Below are 15994 nucleotides of genomic sequence, written 5' to 3' on the forward strand. Positions count from 1 at the left end.
CTGCTGCTCTCTGAGTCTCAGGCCACTTAGAGACTAAGCAAAGATTAACTGCACCAGAACCAGCCAAAGATACAATCAATTATTACAGCTCAGTGAACTCACCCTGACACAGTGGCAGCAGCAGTATCTGAGATTCCCACACTTCTTCCCTGCTCCTCATAGACTTGTAGACTTTAAGGTCAGAAGGGACCATTTTGATCATCTAGTCTGACCTCCTGCACAATGCAGGCCACAGAATCTCACCAACCCACTGCTGTATCAAACCCCTAACCTATGTCTGTGCTCTCGAAGTCCTCAAATTGTGGTTTAAAGACTTCAAGGTGCAGAAAATCCTACAGCAAGTGACCCAGGCCCCACGCTGCAGAGGAAGGCGAAAACCCCCCAGGGCCTCTGCCAATCTGCCCTGGTGGAAAATTCCTTCCCGACCCCAAATATGGTGATCAGGTAAACCCTGAGCATGTGGGCAAGACTCACCAGCCAGACACCCAGGAAAGAATTCTCTGTAGTAACTCAGATCCCACCCCATCTAACATCCCATCACAGACCACTGGGCATATTTACTGCTAGTAGTCAAAGATAAATTAATTGCCAAAATAATGCTATCCTATCATACTATCCCCTCCATAAGCTTATTAAGCTTTGTCTTGATATACTTAGAATCATAGACTATTAGGGTTGGAAGGGACCTCAGGAGGTCATCTAGTCCAACCCCCTGCTCCAAGCAGGACCAATCCCCAGATTTTTACCCCAGTTCCCTTAATGGCCCCCTCAGGAATTGAACTCACAACCCTGGGTTTAGTAGGCCAATGCTCAAACCCCTGAGCTATCCCTCCCCCCACTAAATGCATCTTATGAGGATAGGATACGAACCCATGCGTGCAAAGCACAGTGGATTTACAGTCCATTGCCTTAACCACTCAGCCACCTCACCGGAGCAATCATATCTAGAGAGCAATCATATCTCCCCTCAGCCTTCTTTTGGTTAAGCTAAACAAGCCAAGCTCTTTGACTCTCCTTTCATAAGACAGATTTTCCATTCCTTGGATCATCCTAGTAACCCTTTTCTGTACCTGTTTTAGTTTGAATTCATCCTTCTTAAACATGGGAAACCAGAACTGCACACAATATTCCAGATAAGGTCTCACCAGTGCCTTGTATAACGGTACTAACATCTCCTTATCTTTACTGGAAATACCTCACCTGATGCATCCCAAGACCGCATTAGCTTTTTCCATGGCCATATCACATTGGTGGCTCATAGTCATCCTGTGATCAACCAATACTCTGAGGTCCTTTTCCGCTTCTGTTACTTCCAACTGATGCATCTCCAGCTTATAACAAAAATTCTTGTTATTAATCCCTAAATGCATGACCTTGCACGTTTCACCTCAAAGAGGATGAGGCATCTGTGATAACACAGTAACTGGGCTGGATCCTGATCTCATTTACATGGGCATAACCAAAATCAGGATCTATCCCACCATGTGTTAGATCATTGCTAACAATTAAGGGCTTTTACTGTTTTACTCTGGAAGACAGTTAGTCTAGTAATGACATCACTATGTAACCTTGTCAGTAGCTCCTTTCCCCCATCACCCCCACAACCCCCCCCCCAAAGACCCATGAGTCCTGTTCCAAAGCCTCTTCTCTCTTGGCCATACCTCCTACACAGGGGCCAAAAAGGGTAGGAGGGAGACACAGACCCACTACTGCATCTGCTGCACCCAGGGCCGGCACTTCCATTTAGGCGACCTAGGCGCTCGCCTAGGCTACCAGGATTTGGGAGGGCGGCAGACTGCTCCAGTGGACCTCCCGCAGGTGTGCCTGTGGAGGGTCCGCTGGTCCCGCGGCTCCTGTGGAGCATCCACAGGCACGCCTGCGGCAGGTCCTCTGGAGCCGCGGGACCAGCAGACCGTCTGCAGGAATGCCTGAGGGAGGTCCACTGGAGCTGCGGGACCGGCGAGCCAGCCCTGAGCCTAGGGCACCAAAAACCCTGGGGCCGATGCTGGCTGCGCCCCCTCCAAAGCTGCTAGGGAAATTCCAGGTTAGCAGTTTGGCAGCACAAAGCTTGCTGCAAAACTGTCATAGTAGGTGAAGCAGCTGGAATGGAATTGAGAATCAGGTCCCAGAGCAAAATATCAGTGTTGGTTGGAACAGAGCTGATGTAAGCATGTGTTATTCCTTGACTTTAGCAAAGCTTTTGATATGGTCTCCCACAGTATTCTTGCCAGCAAGTTAAAGAAATATGGGCTAAATAAATGGACTATAAGGTGGATAGAAAGCTGGCTAGATCATCCGGCTCAACGGGTTGTGATCAATGGCTCCATGTCTAGTTGGCAGCTGGTATCAAGCGGAGTGCCCCAACTGTCAGTCCTGCGGCCAGTTTTGTTCAATATCATCATTAATAATCTGGAGGATGGTGTGGATTGCACCCTCAACAAGATTGCAGATGACACTAAAATGGGAGGAGTGGTAGATATGCTGGAGGGTAGGGATAGGATACAGAGGGACCTAGATAAATTAAAGGATTCAGCAAAAATAAATCTGAGGTTCAACAAGGACAAGTGCAGAGTCCTGCACTTATGACGGAAGAATCTCATGCACTACTATGGACTAGGGACCAAGTGGCTAGGCAGCAGTTCTGCAGAAAAGGACCTAGTGGTTACAGTGGACGAGAAGTTGGCTATGAGTCAACAGCGTGCCCTTGTTGCCAAGAAGGCTAACAGCATTTTGGGCTGTATAAGTAGGAACATTGCCAGCAGATTGAGGGACGTGATCATTGACCTCCATTCAGCATTGGTGAGGCCACATCTGGAGTCTGTGTCCAGTTTTGGGTCCCACACTACAAGAAGGATGTGGAAAAATTGGAAAGAGTCCAGTGGAGGGCAACAAAAATGATTAGGGGGCTGGAGCACATGATTTATGAGGCAAGTCTGAGGGAACTGGGATTGTTTAGTCTGCAGAAGAGAAGAATGAGGGGGGATTTGATAGCTGCTTTCAACTACCTGAAGGGGGGTTCCAAAGAGAATGGATCTAGACTGTTCTCAGTGGTACCAGATGACAGAACAAGGAGTAATGGTCTCAAGTTGCAGTGGGGGAGGTTTAGGTTGGATATTAGAAAAAGCTTTTTCTCTAGGAGAGTGGTGAAGCACTGGAATGGGTTACCTAGGGAGGTCAGGCTTGAAAAAGCCCTGGCTGAGATGACTTAATTGGTCCTGCTTTGAGCAGGGGGGTTGGACTAAATGACTGTTGCCTGATTTATAGTGTTAATACTATTAATTTGGATAGTATGGGTTTTAGGCTTGCCAATCTGTTTGATCAGAAGATTAAAGTTCTTGTTCGGGAGTATGACAGGAAGCTCACACTGAGGCCGATATAGCCGTAAAGACTTTTTATTAAAATCAATGAAATAGTAATTAAATGGTTAAAATAATCAGAGTTACAAAGTTACAATTGCATTACTGTTATTCAAAAGATACATATGGTAGTATGGTACTATATACTACAAAGCTTTGGTTAATATACTCACACCCTTCCTCGATAACCTGGTGATAAGAGACACAGGACCAGCCTCGTGGTTCAGTTTTCTCAATTCTTGAGTAAGAGATGCAGTGCTTAGAAGAAGCTAATGCTAAGAGCTAGCAAAGCTAACTTAGAGTTTATTTGACTAATTTAAAATCAAAACCTAATAAACAAGTATTTATGGGGGTAGTTTCAATGCCATTTTCATAAAGATGATAGGCTGGGTTGGACTGAATAATGGTAATGTTTTCAAAAGTGGGAATAGGGGAAATAACTTAATTCCCTATCAAAGTAGGTTGCTTTGGAGCAAAACAAAAATTTGGTTCTGTGACAGAACACTCCAGGGGACCATATTGGTATGTCTTTTGCTTGGTAACCCATACAAAATTGGTTATTTCCAGCAAAGGTCACCCTCTCCATCGGAGTCTTTCATGCCTAGTGAGGCTGACCCAGTGGATGTGATGAATTCTATACTTTCTCTCTCTGCAGTCCACACAGAACAATGTCTGTTTCAAATACATTACACCTACAGATATACTGAGGCCCTTTTTCAGTGCAACAGGCCATCTGCGGCACTTTCCAAGTCTGAGTTGGAGTGTGACAGACCACCAGGGGAGGTGCACTAATGCGTTCCCTATAGATGTTGTCTTTGAGGTGACCTCTAGAATGGACAACAACCAATTGCCTGTACACATCCTTGTCTGGGTCAAACACTGGTAACAAGACAGTGAATGAGACATACAAGGATTGTGCCATCATACAATCTTTAGAAAGAAAACAACTGTCTCGATCGGGGTAAGGGTGTCACGGCTCCCATTTCTCTCATAGCACCACTGATAAATGCTGGCATGAATCCAAACATGTGGATTGTTCCTCTTCCAGCTTTTGAAAACACTTGGGACAGTACCAACTTAACAGTTGCTCATTTTTAATTAAGTTAGGAACCTTTCCCAATCTTAAGGATCGTAATACATCAGTGCTTGCATTTACGACATATTCCCCATATGCAGAGTATATAATCTCCTTTCCTAAGTGTTGATCTCTGTGCTGATCATTGTTTAAAATGATCAGCTGATTAATTTTACGTTGGATCTCATTTAACAGTTGGGTTATGTCATGCATATTATAAACAGTAAATTGCCCTTCCTGTGGATAAGTCTTGGGTTGAGTATAATAGTCCGCTTCTTTTGTGTTGGTATGTCGTGTTTCACATGCTCAGGCAATTGAGCACGACCGTGTTGTCTGGTTTCATGGGGTTGTAATAGTTCAGTCCCAGATTTGTGATTTTGGCTCAGTCTTACCCTTAGAGCAACAATAAGGGTGTAGTAAATCAAAAATGTCAATGTCCATTTCATGGTTGCAATCTGCTAGGCTCCAGTTGTCGCGATTCTGTTGAATGCTGTTCACTTAAGTCCGGAGGAGAAAATTGCTCCTGCAACCGGAATGATCGATACAGCTTTAACTAATTAGTATGATAGATTCTGTCTCTATTATGCTTGGCTCCTGTTATCCTAATTTTATACACTGATGAACTGAGTTTATTGATGATTCAGAAGGGTCCGATCCGTCGGTTACACAGCCCATGTTCTGGTGCTTTATACAATGACAGCATTACTTGGTCTTTAACCTTCCGAGTATTCTCTCTCTGTTTTTTGTCAAAGTAAGCCTTTGCCTTTCCTTTGGATTTTCCCAATTTGGCTGCTACCTGAAAGTGGATTTGATTTAAATGTTTTTACAGATTCTGTAGGTATCCATTTTTATTCCCTCTAACTGACTGCCTCTTGTGTCAGATTAAATGGTTTGGTAATCGCATCAATCGGCCTGTCATCACTTTAAAGGGTGTTTTATCAGTAGATGCAGCTGGTGTTGCTCTCAATGCCATTACAATTACAGGCATGAGAGTGTTCCAGTTATGTCCATTGGCATCAACCAGTTTCCTCAATATCACTTTTTATAATCCAATTGGTTCATTCCACCATCCCAGATACTGTGGTCTATATGGGATGTGTAGTCTCTGCGGGACTCTCATTAATTTAAGACAATCCCTAAAGAACTGTCCAGTGAAATGTGATCCCTGGTTTGATTCTATCTTTGCAGGGATCCCCCACTGAGAGAAGATTTGCTCTACTAGGACCTTGGTGGTGGCTTTTGCAGTATTGGCCTTAAGAGGAAATGCCTCTACCCACTTTGAAAAAGGATCGACCACTAATAGTATTGGTTACCTCTTTGAGTCCTTGGTAAAGGACCTACAAAGTCAGTCGGCTAAGCCATCCAAGGACCTTCCTACACCTGAGATTTCAATGGTACATTTCTTTTGGATGGAGTTGGATTAGCTTGGGCACATGCCAAACAGTTATCACAATACTGTTGCACATCCATCCTAAGAAGTGGCCACCCTGGGACAGTGATTGTAACTGCTAACCAGTGGATAGATTTTATCAGTGATGCATACCTAATAGGTGCGCCATCAGAAGATGTGAACCCATTTGTCTCCCAACATGGGTAGAAACTCTGTGAGAGAATTGCATACCTATGCGGAGTCTGAAAACAGACAGATACTTTGGGATGTGGTGGTGATGGAGAACTGCACACAGTTCAATATGCAAGCCACTGCTGCTAATTCAGTATATTGAGCTGAATGTGTAATGCATGAATATGCCTTCTCCCAAGGCACTCCTTTCTCCTTGGGAAGAACTGCATAGATATCAAACCCTGTATAAGGTTTGCCTGGATGGTAATAACTAGAACTGTTAACAAAGAAATGATTAACGGAATCTGTTCCCTGGATGAATGGTTGGAAAAGCTTTTGATTTTCCTCTCCCCTTAGATCCAGTTGATCAAGATTGGGCACACATATGGCTCTCCTTGATACAGTAGGTCAGTTGGTAATAAAGATGATGTTCTAATAGGTTTTACTGCAGTATCTTTTCCTTGCAGCAGCAATGCCTAGTGGGCTAGGTGAGCATTTGAGACTTGCCCATCTTTTACCCTGTTGGACAGTAAGAACTGAAGGGGAGTGTGCGATGAGTGTAATATGATTGGGCTGAGGCCAATTAGAAACTAAAACTGTTGTATGGCCCAGCTGGTTGCCAATAGGTACTTTCACAATTTTCATACTTACATTTAATGTCACCAATTGAACTTGAGGAATAGGCCCCAGGTCTGATTTTCCCATGCCTTTCTTGTGAAGCCACAGCCACTAACGCATTATCATTCACCGCTACCTCCAGATGGTAGGGTATCCGAAAGCTGTTACTGATGGCAAGGACAGTAAGCTACACAGCCTCTGGATCAAAGGACTTGATTAGATCTGACATCTTGGCCACTATAGGGGCATAAGTGGGTGTGACCTTATTCAGGCATCTGTAATCAATTGTGAGACACCAAGAACCATCTGCTTTCTTTATGGGCCAAACAGGGGAATTGGCAGTGGAAGTACATCTACGTAGTACTCCCTGTGTCAGTAAAGACTTGATAGTCTTTTCTATATATGGATTTGCCTGTTCTGGGTAAGGATATTGTCTTTGGGCTGATATATCTCCTCCTTCCACAATAATTGTGACTGCCATACATCTGCAATTATGTTTGTGTTTAGCAAAAGCATCTGCATACTTGCGAAGTAACACCTGTAACTTAGGTTGGTCTGCATGGTTAGCCACTATTTTGTTTAAATTATACCCCTCAGGTTCAGAGTCCTTCATTGGAAATACCATACCACAGTCAGGTATGATCACGGCTGAGTTATCCTTTGCCTGCTCTGAGGTAAGACACAACAATTGGTTATCCAAATTAAGAACAAATCCCTGTTTGTATAGAAAATCAGTTCCCAATAGGCAATTCCTTGTGTCTGCTAATTTCTTCAACGCAAAGGTATGAACCTTTTCTTAGGTGACCAATTTGTACTTCAGTGGGTTTAGAAAGTGTGGTAACAACCTGTTTACTTGCAAAAGTTGCAAGTGTTTTCATATGCCCTGATGACAGAGAAAAGGATCTAGGCTCCTTGACACGGCTAATGCTAATTGCTACCCCAGTATCTATAATAAAATTCCTGTGGCAGTACCCCAACCACTGCAGATACTGTAGGTCTCCCGCTTGCATCACTGCCTAAAAGGGCTATGACTACATTCGGGGACAATTGCCATCATGCTGAGTAATTTGTAGAGAATGCAGACAAATAACCTACGGGTTTTTCCTTCTCTCTGTGAAAGCTGGCTGGCCCCCCTTAATAGTTTACAAGCGGCCAGTGGGGGGGAGCAGTACACAGTACTGCTCAGGGACACAGGAGCCTGAACTTTAGCACACTCTCTTTTCTTCTGCCTCAAAGCAGGGAAATCCTGCTCCAAACCAGTCAGTACTACCCAGATAATGGGAGCATGAGATTTTACACTTACCAATCAAGTGTTAACACGCAAGGGTCTTTGTCTGAATGTGTATAAAAAGTTTGTGAAATTTGTGTAAGACAGAGTCTTTTGTACCAAGGTACAGGCTCTCCTTTTTTCTGCAGAATAAAGCATTTTTCCTTGTCCCTGTCAGGCTGTTAATTGGCTCTCAGCTAGGCAGACCCGATATTTTGGTAATAGTTTCTGGCGACCCAGATGGGACTCTCCTAGCTCGGACATTGGACTCTGGAGGCTGCGGCGAACTAGGAGCAGTGCCACTGGGGTCTTTAACCCCTCTTCCTCACTTCTCCGTGGCCCCTGGGGTTCGTGCTCCGATAAGGTGAGCCCTAATAGAATAAGGAAACACTATCTGGTTCTGGTTAGAGGCGGGCCTCTTATCTGGTAATCTGGTTCTGGTGCACTATCTGGTTCTGTTCTGTTTAACCGGTTACTGCTGTTCTTCTGCTCTGTATACATTTGGGCATTAGGTGTGTGGGCAGAACTGAGCCTCTCGTTTGTAATTCCTCAAGGTGGAAGCCATTGTGTGCGATGAAGCTCTGAGGTTGAATTGAGATCCTTCTGTCCCATCCCCTGTAGTGGTCAGTACAATAGAAGTAGAAAAACCTGAATTAGACCATAATTCCCTCTGCTCGCTGTGTAATTCTCTTTTCTGTTTGAGTGTCAGCAGATGGGTGAGTCTCTGGATAAACCCTCTAAGGATCGTTCTTTGAATTATATGTTAAGTAAATGGCCCCTGCCCGGTGTTCAAAAAGGGATGTCAAGGAAGCACTTTTTACAACTTTGCACCAAGGATTGGCCAGTCCTGGGAACTGCATGGCCCGAGTTTGGCTCCTTTAATATTCCGCCTCATTTAACCCCTTTGCGCCTGATATTGGAGGATCAAGCGCCAGGTCAAATGGATTATTGCTTTTTGTGGGATGATGAGGCTCATCGTCGCTTAAAGAAGGCACACATTCAGGCCCCTCTGTTCCCAAAAGCCTCTGGCCCTCGCGAAGCTGATTGTTGGGAGGATATTTCCCCCATGTATTGCCCCAGACCGCGGCCACCTTCGATGGTAGCACCATTGACTGTGGCGGATTCGGTATCCTCCTCTACAAAGCCCGGGACTGCAGATGTATCAGAACAGGTCCCGCCAATAAAAATTGAGGAAGCCACGATTCAAGCCAGTGAGCTTGAGCGACAGGTGGTGGGTACACTTCTTCTCTGACCACTGTCCTTAGTCCGTCTCGTATGAGACAGGGAGTAGTCTATATGGAAGAAGCAGTTAATATTCAGGCACCCCTTTGGACCATCCCAGTCCCCACAATGGAGGGGAATGTGGTAGACCATTATGTCCATGTCCCTTTTACTACTGCAAATCTTATGAACTGGCAAAACACTACGCCTCGCCTTAGAGATGACCCGGACATCATTCACAGGCTATTCCATGCTATTTTTCAATCTCATAATCCTGATTGGCAGGATGTGGGCCAACTTTTAGATTGCCTACTGCACATGGAGGAGAAGAAGCCAGTCCTAAGGGGGGCCAGGGAGGCTGTGGAAGCTGCCGGTAATAGGCACGATATTATAGCTCTCACTAACCCTACTCAATAAAACCCGAATAATTCAGCCCACTAGGCAAACTTAAAAAAATTCCCAACCCATATTTTGACAGATATAAAACAAGCAGGAGAAAGAACTCTAGATTGGTCTAAAGTTCATAATACTGTGCAAGGGAAAGAAGAACACCCTTCTGACTTTTATGAAAGACTTTGTAAAGCATTTTGTACTTTTACTAATATAGACCCCAAGGCTGCGGACACACAGTCCACGGTCAGGCTTATTTTTCTCTCTCAGTCAGCTCTGGCTATTAAGAAGCAGTTGCAGCAGCTCGAGGGTGCTAAAGGAAAATCTCTGGAGGAACTGGTAAGAGTAGCCACCTGTGTGTATCACACAAGAGATAAAGTTCAAAAGACCAAACAAGTAAAAATGCTAGCAGCCCTTGTAAACATGGGGAGTAAGAGATAAGGTGGGAGGCGGGGACCCCCCAGGTGGCAACCGAAACCGGATGGGGGCGGGGGGCCAAGCCGCATTAATAAGACATGTCATTACTGTAAGCAACTTGGTCACTGGAAAAGAGAGTGCCCAAACCGACGTGCCAGACGACAGTCCCGACCTCAGTACCTGATGGCTGTGAACAGAACAGACGCGGTCAATAGTGAGGAATGACGGCGACCTGGGGGTCCACTTGTTACCTATTCGAATGACTTTACCACTTATGTTTGTTCCTCCACAGACCCGCTGCTCTGTTTAACTTTGGGAGGAACCATTTATTCTTGTCTTCAGGACTCTGGGGCTGCCCTTTCCACTGTTACTGCTAAGCCAAAAGAAGGAAACCTTACAGATAAAAGCATTCAGATAATGGGTATAGGCGGAAAGTCGTTCAAGTGTCCTGTATTGCAGGAGGCTGCTGTAAAAATCTCCGGTGTCTCAGCCTCCCATGCATTTTTGCTGGCTCCTGACAGCCCAGTTAATCTCTTGGGCTGAGACTTGCTGTGTAAATTACGTGCTCAGATTTTCTTTACAGATGATAAAATCATTCTTCGATTGCCTCAGAATCAGCTCCCCCAGCTATGTGCCGCATTAACCCAGGCTGCTGAGGACCCGATTCTGCCTGTGAGCCTGATGAATCTGCCTGAACGACTCAGACAAGAGGTACACGCCTCCCTGTGGGGCACTTCCAAAACAGACCTTGGCTCTTTCCAGGCAGAGCCTGTACAAATAACCCTGAAGCGAGACATTGACATTCCTCGAATCCGGCAATATCCAGTCCCTCGAGAAGCTTTGCTGGGCCTCTGGGATCTTATCAACACATTCCTACGGTTGGGAATGCTTGTTTGTACTGAATCTCCTTTTAACACCCCCATTTTGCCTGTTAGAAAACCTGGCCTGGATTCAGAGGAAAAACCGGCATACCGATTTGTCCAGGATTTGCGTGCAGTGAATAAAATTGTCTAGGCTAGACACAATGTGGTACCTAACCCTCATACAATCCTGACTGCCATTCCAGCAGGTGCTGCTTGTTATTCAGTAATAGATCTGTGTAATGCCTTTTTCAGTATTCCTCTAGATTGGGACAGCTGAAATATCTTTGCATTTACATGGACGGATCCAGAGACTGGAAGAGCAGAACAACTGACCTGGACTCGGCTACCCCAGGGATATGTCGAATCCCCAAATATTTTCTCCTCCATCCTGGCACGTAATTTGGCTAATATTAACTTACCGGGTATGCAGCTCAATTTCAGTCCCTACCCGCTGATGTCCCTGCCCATTGGATCACTCCAGGAGACTGGGTCTACGTAAAAAAGTGAAAACACGAGCCTCTCCAGCCCCAGTGGGTGGGCCCTTTCCGGGTCCTCCTTACTTCTCACACTACAGTTCGAGTGTGGGAGAGAAACACTTGGACTCATCACACCCGAGTCAAGCTAGCCCCTGGGCTGGGGCCAAAAGCAGATGACTCTGGACCTTGAGGGAGCCCCGCCTGCTCTTCCCACCATGACCCGGAGGAGCCAGAAGCAGACGATACCTGGAAGCCTGAGCTTTTCGAGGGACTAAAGCTCCTGTTCTGATGGAATAAGTCCTGAAACTTTACTGACTATGAATTTCTGGGGGGTGATACAATGGTCACTTGCTTTCAGTTTGCCCTTTATACATGCCAACCTCCACCCAGCAATTGAGTCCTTACAGCGATTGGCTACATAGGGACTCCTATCTGATTGCTGGCTGTGCCACCAAACTCATTCTGAAGAAGGAATAGGGTTGTGGGCTGTTCCTGCAAATCTCTCCGAAGTACTCTCCTTGCAGGTAGTACAAAAAACTGAATGGGCCTGGGTAGGGGAATACCAGTATAACAAATACGAGAAGGTGTCTGAAGTTTGGCATTATTGCTGGGCAGCTAAGGGGGTCCCTCTTTTTAATATCCTTGGGATTGGGTATAACCTGCCCCTTTGTTTGGAAAATACTAAAGGAATTGAGAAAAGGTAGGCTACCTTCCCCTTAAGGCCTGTGACCAAACCCTTCGGTTTGATATTGAAACTGGGATGTTTCCCCCTTTGAATACTTCTGAGAACGCCCAGAAACTCCCTTGCCTCCTAGACGGGGCCTTTACTGTAAGGTCAACAGGCATTCTTTATCAAGGGAAATGGATCCCCTCGTTCCTCCTGCTGGGCCCTGTAAATAGTACTCATACGTTTTATATGGATATTTACTCTGGCATTGTGTTGCCTCACCCATCCCTTGAAAAAAATGTCTGAATACCCACAGCCCATGGAATCGCTTGCAAGTTTTACAGCTAATTTGTTTGCTGTTATGTATTGTGGGGGCATCCTAAATGCTACCCATGCCCTGGGACGCTTAAATATCTCCCATTGAAGGTGCCAAGACCGCATGGTAGGTACCCCCAAGCAGTGGGATGTATTAGTAACCTGACGCCACCGAGTCGCGGGTAATACCCTTACCCTCTATTTAGAGACCCCTGGCTTGTATTTTATCTGTGGCCTGAGCACGTACAAGGCTCTCCCTCCCGGCTGGCAGGGTCGGTATGGTGTGGCCCAGGTATTGCTTGATGTTCAAATTAACACCACATTAGGTTCTAGTCAAATCCTCAACCTGGAAAGCTATTCTCACAAGCTTTTTACCCCCTCCATAAGGGCTAATACCAAGCGCGCCGAGAATCCCTTAGTTGCTAAGCAGACAGGATTTCATTCCTTTGTCCATGCATTCATTCCTGGGTTGGGGGTAGCTGAACTAGAGAGAGCAGTTGTAAATATTTCTGCAGAGCTTAAAAAAGCAGCTAATGCATTAATAGATGCTTTCCAAAAGTTGCAACAAAAAATTAATGAAGTAGCAGAAGTAGCTATGCAAAATAGACGTGTGCTAGATGCCATGAATGCTGAATTGGGGTGGGGGGGCTTGTGCTCGCATTGGGGAAAAATGTTGCTTTTATGTTAATCACTCTGGCTTAATTGAACAGGATTTACAGGCTATTAAGAATGCTGCTGTTGTTTTCCATGCTGTATCTCTTAATCACATGTTTAGTTTTGAGGACCTTCTCCCAGACCTTGGGTCATGGTTTACTGGCCTTTTCCGTACAATTGTTAAATGAATTATTTTCTGTCTTTTCTTTCTATGTATTGTTTGAATAGTAATACAATGTGCAAAATGTCTGTATAATGCTGTAACCAAAGGTTCTGCTGTCAGTAAAACAACTTAGTACCTGTCTCTTCAGCTTGATCGTAAATTACATAACGGGCCTGGCAATCTGGGCTTGCCAGGCCCAAAGGGGGGATTGTGAAAGCTGGCTGGCCCCCCTTAATAGTTTACAAGTGGCCAGTAGAGGGAGGAGCAGTACACAGTACTGCTCAGGGACACAGGAGCCTAAACTTTAGCACTCTCTTTTTTCTTCTGCCTCAAAGCAGGGAAATCCTGCTCCAAACCAGTCAGTACTACTCAGATAACGGGAGCATGAGATTTTACACTTACCAATCAAGTGTTAACACGCAAGGGTCTTTGTCTGAATGTGTATAAAAGGTTTGTGAAATTTGTGTAAGGGAGAGTCTTTTGTACTAAGCTACAGGCTCTCCTTTTTTCTGCAGAATAAAGCATTTTTCCTTATCCCTGTCAGGCTGTTAATTGGCTCTCAGCTAGGCAGACCCGATATTTCGGTAACATCTCTCTTTCTCCTTCTTCTGTCCGCCAGAGAGAATGAAATGGGTCAACCAAGGCCACCAGATGGTTCGAGGGTGCTGGGTCTTGGCCATCCATCATCAGCTCGTTCACGCTGGCTTGGAGTTCCCAGATATCCTGCCATTGAGCCTCAATCATCTGCTAACCTTTTTAAAACATCATTACAACTGAGTCCTCATCTTTGTGAGGAGGTGGTGACTTGGGTCTCTGCAGGTATGAATTGTTCTATGCAGCATCTGAAAAGAAAGAAACATGGTACCAGGCCCCTACATGGGATCCAGATGCATAACCCTATCGAGGGGCACACCCACTTGAAGATCCAGGGTTACTACGTAAGTTAGGGTCATTTGCCAACGCTGGTACCCTGGGAGTCCCTCAATCCTCAAAGTGGGAGTAGCTCATGGTTCCTGAAGTATTGCAACAGTGGCTCCACACTGACCTATTTTAGGACCTCCCTGAGAATATACCTTGGCCAGTAAGGCTACTGCCTCCTTTAAAGAAGTATCCTCAATTATATGTATGTTAACCATTTTCCATAAATGGGGAAGAGAGTTATTAACCAACAAACTAAAGTATGGTGGCTAATCTGTTTCCTCTTTCATGTGACTATGCCATGCTGCACTTAACCTCAGGTGAAATTGATGTGGGGACTGAAGAACTGTATGAATTCTGAGTTATTGCGGCCTCTTGGTGGCAATAAATACATAGATTTGTCAACTATCCTGCCACCACTAGTGTGGGTCATCGGGCCCGATGCTACTGCTAATATCTTATCAGTACCATTCGTTATAATTTCAGCCTTTAACAAAACCCCTTAAATGTGTGTATCACTTTAAATAATACCACTATTACTCTCTATCTTGCAAGATTAAATTTCAAAATCTCTAATCTAAAACTCTAAGTTAAACCACAGTACAGAACAGGAAATACTGGGATTGATGCCAAGCTGCAGCCACAGGAAATCAGGTTCTGTGTTCTTAAGAGTGAGTAAGACACACAATCTTGCTCTAACTCTCTGTAACTTTAACTCTTTACTTATGCCTCAGGTGAGATTCTAAGGGTGCCCGGAATCCTTGAAAATTCCTGTCACATACTCCTCGAGTCTCCTGGCTGACTCGCCAGTCTGTTAACTGATTTAGGGTGTTGTTAATATTAATTTGGATAGTATGGGTTTTAGGCTCGCCAATCTGTTTGATCCAAAGATAAAAGTTCTTGTCCCAAATCAGGCTCCACAGAATTTACAAAGGACCATCAGGGATATGACAGGAAGCTCACACTGAGACAGATAGCTAAAGAGCTATCAAAGCTAACTTAGAGTTTACTTGAGTAACTTAAACGTAAAATCAAAAGCTAATAAATAAAACTAAGAACAAAAGCTTAGGGAAACCAAGCTTAGCCTGGTCCCCTTGGAACTTAGAAAGTTAAGAAAAACAAGTACAGTCTACTAATAGTAATAGTTGTGGTAGATAGACAGAGGAATAGAATAGAGTAGAAATAGAGAGTAGGAGTACTCTAGCGAGGTGGCTCACATCTTTTATAGGGCACAAGTGCTGGAAATCCTTCCTCCTATGCCCAAATTTCATTCCTCACCCACAAAATGTTAGTGTACGCTTACTCCATAGGCTAGTATGTTGGTGCTTATTGATGACATGTCCATACACACATTATTTTTATTCTTTTTAGTTATGTCAGTTCTTTCCTTGTGGTGTACCTGTTAAGTCTGTGGGTACAAACTTGGAAATCCCCTATACCATTATCCCATTATCTGTGTCCAGATAAAAGGTCTTAGACATATGTGTGGATATTTATCTAGGTAAAAGGTCTTAATATAGATATGCTGACTTTGCCTTAGCTTAACATACAGCATATGGCCTGTAGGTCCCTTTGCATTATAGTCAAACTTACTTTAATATAAATGTATACAAACCTATTACAAGAAACCAAAATACTTAAACTAAGATATATGTAGATAGATAGATATATGCATATGCAAGCAGGTTAATCCTATAGGCTACAACAGGGTTGGCAAGCGAGCCAATTTTTAATGGCACGTTGGAGCCTACTGAGACTCCAGCATTCTATTAAAAATCCTGCCCAGCCTGGCCCAGATCCCGAGGGGGGCAGTGGCTAGGGGCGGGGGTCTCTGGAGGGGGGAGTCAGGGAGTGGGGGGGGTTGGATGAGGCATGGGCATCCCTGGGTTTGTGAGGGGGCAGCACATGGATAGGAGTCAGGGCAGTCAGGGGACCGGGAGCAAGGAGGGTCCTTGGGGGGGCAGTTAAGGTGAAGGGTCTGTGGAGGGGGTGGTCAGGGGACAAGGAGCTGGGAGGGGGGTTGTATGAGTTGG

The 15994-nt window shown here is 44.9% G+C and overlaps 1 non-coding gene across 1 annotated transcript; it reads right to left on the reverse strand.

The window, feature by feature from the left end:
• Window positions 1-849: 849 nt before the first annotated feature.
• TRNAY-GUA lies at window positions 850-931 on the reverse strand. Its single transcript has one exon. It is a non-coding gene; the product is annotated as a tRNA-Tyr (tRNA).
• Between the last annotated feature and the right edge of the window lie 15063 nt (window positions 932-15994).

This window comes from Gopherus evgoodei, chromosome 11 (assembly GCF_007399415.2).
Source record: "Gopherus evgoodei ecotype Sinaloan lineage chromosome 11, rGopEvg1_v1.p, whole genome shotgun sequence".
Classification (NCBI taxonomy): domain Eukaryota; kingdom Metazoa; phylum Chordata; order Testudines; family Testudinidae; genus Gopherus; species Gopherus evgoodei.